Genomic DNA, 1,834 nt, shown 5'->3' on the forward strand with positions numbered 1-1,834 from the left:
CGTCTGTGTTGTTTTTCAGACAACAGCATTGACCAGTGCTAGTCGGAGCTGGTTAGCGTCTGTTAGCTGTTAGCTCCTCTAGGACGCACCAATGCTAATGTCCTCGCATCCGCTGCAATGCTGTTATATGGATATGGTTTAATTTTGTTTTACATTACCCATTTCTTCTGTAAAGCCGTGCTTGTGTTTGGATCTCTCCTCTACTCTCTCTCGTCTTACTCTACGCGCAGCCCGGCCACACAGCGCCGGTCCACACTTCTGATATTTGTCTACAGTTTTAATTGTTATTAACACAGCTGTATATTGTTAAGTATGAGGGGCAAACCTGTATTTGTACCAGTGTTTCCGCGGGTAACTGCTATCGCGGCCGCCACGGCGAAGAACGCAGAAGAAGTTATCGAGCCGACAACAATCCCCAGAGCGCCGTGGGATGTAGTGGGTGTTCTCCATGCCTTTGCGGCGACAAATTGTAGTTTATATCCCTCTTAAAAATAGGCAATGGAGCACTGTAGTGGTTATAGCCTTATCAATAACTATGTAACTACATGGAAACAGGCTAAATAAGCATGTGGCTTGCACAGTAATAACATTGCTGGCAGTTGTAGCTCGCGCTTGGAGCAGCTGCTTCTTCTGTCTGTTGCACCTCTCTCTGTGGCAAGGCAGAGTTTTTCGTCTGTATGCTCGGGATTGAATAAATAAGGACAACCATCAAACTCAAAAAGCTCTCCGGGTGTTGTATATCTGCTATACTCTCCTAGTTACGGTACTTCAAGCTTCTTCCATTCTCCGTGAACAACTTCGCTCTTCACTTCACACACAAGATCTGCACACTGTTAGCTACCTGTTCCTTTTTCCTGCTACAACTGAATTCCCAAGAGACAGCGCGAGGCAACAGCTAGCCTTCAGTGATGCAGCTACTCCGTGTTGCCTTCACTGATTTGGGTCTGTACTCAATACTTAGTCAAAATAATTATTTAGTGTTTTTGTCACATTAAAGGACATAATGCTATAGACAGCCAAAATTGTGATTCGTAATAGCGGAAGGATCACATATTTAAGCAAAACACAATTTTTTTCAAAATGTATCACTGTCTAAGGGGACTTTGAGGTTATCTAACCTTTGAAAAGATGTATCTGGGGGTCATGAGGAAAATATTCGAAAATACTACCGGGTTTCTACTGATGCAAAGCTTAAAGTGCCCATATTACAAAAAAAAATGGGATTTGGGGTGTTATTTTGTGTCTCTGGTGCGTCTACACAAATTGAAAAAAAAAAAACCCTCCATGCTGTTTTGAGTGAGATACGGTTTCTGAATGACCCAGTCTCTGGGTGAGCTGTTCAAAATCTGCACGGCTTTCTACAAAACTAGCCGAGATGAGGTGGCTAACCGTAGCACATGCTAGCTCGATCTCAATGGCAAAACACTGCTACAACCCACACTGGTTAACCATAAAATACAAAAGAACTACTTCCATGTCCCTGCTCTGCGGGTATTCCACAAGTGTCCCTTGTTTAGAAGAAGTCTCCCAGCTAATCCTGCCTTGTATTGACCAAAGTTGGAAAAAGAGTTATCTAGCTGATGGGATCTTACCTAGCTACTGCGTATGGGCAACTCACAACAAAGATAGTATAGAAGTGTGATGTCTCCCTCTGTAGCTAAAACAAGTGAGATGTCTCCCTCTGTAGCTAAAACAAGTGAGATGTCTCTCTCTGTAGCTAAAACAGAGACCTAAACACACAGCGTGGAAAGAGGATCTGCAGCAATGTGCAGTACAACAAAAATATGCTGTTTTATGAAAATGAAAACATGTAAACCTATTCTGGTACAACCTC

The 1,834-nt window shown here is 43.0% G+C and overlaps 1 protein-coding gene and 1 long non-coding RNA gene across 3 annotated transcripts in view; both read right to left on the reverse strand.

Moving 5' to 3' along the window:
- The window catches only part of LOC116669884 (uncharacterized), a 20,725-nt gene extending 19,806 nt beyond the window's left edge, over positions 1–919 (reverse strand). The window contains exon 1 of the long non-coding RNA XR_004326901.1: positions 842–919. This is a non-coding gene — a long non-coding RNA (uncharacterized LOC116669884). The remainder of the gene's footprint in view (positions 1–841) is intronic.
- alk (ALK receptor tyrosine kinase) overlaps positions 1–1,834 on the reverse strand; it is a 397,773-nt gene that overhangs the window by 247,816 nt on the left and 148,123 nt on the right. The gene's annotated exons all lie outside the window — the stretch shown is intronic.

The sequence above is a fragment of the Etheostoma spectabile genome, chromosome 20 (genome assembly GCF_008692095.1).
Source record: "Etheostoma spectabile isolate EspeVRDwgs_2016 chromosome 20, UIUC_Espe_1.0, whole genome shotgun sequence".
In the NCBI taxonomy this organism is placed as follows: Eukaryota; Metazoa; Chordata; class Actinopteri; order Perciformes; family Percidae; genus Etheostoma; species Etheostoma spectabile.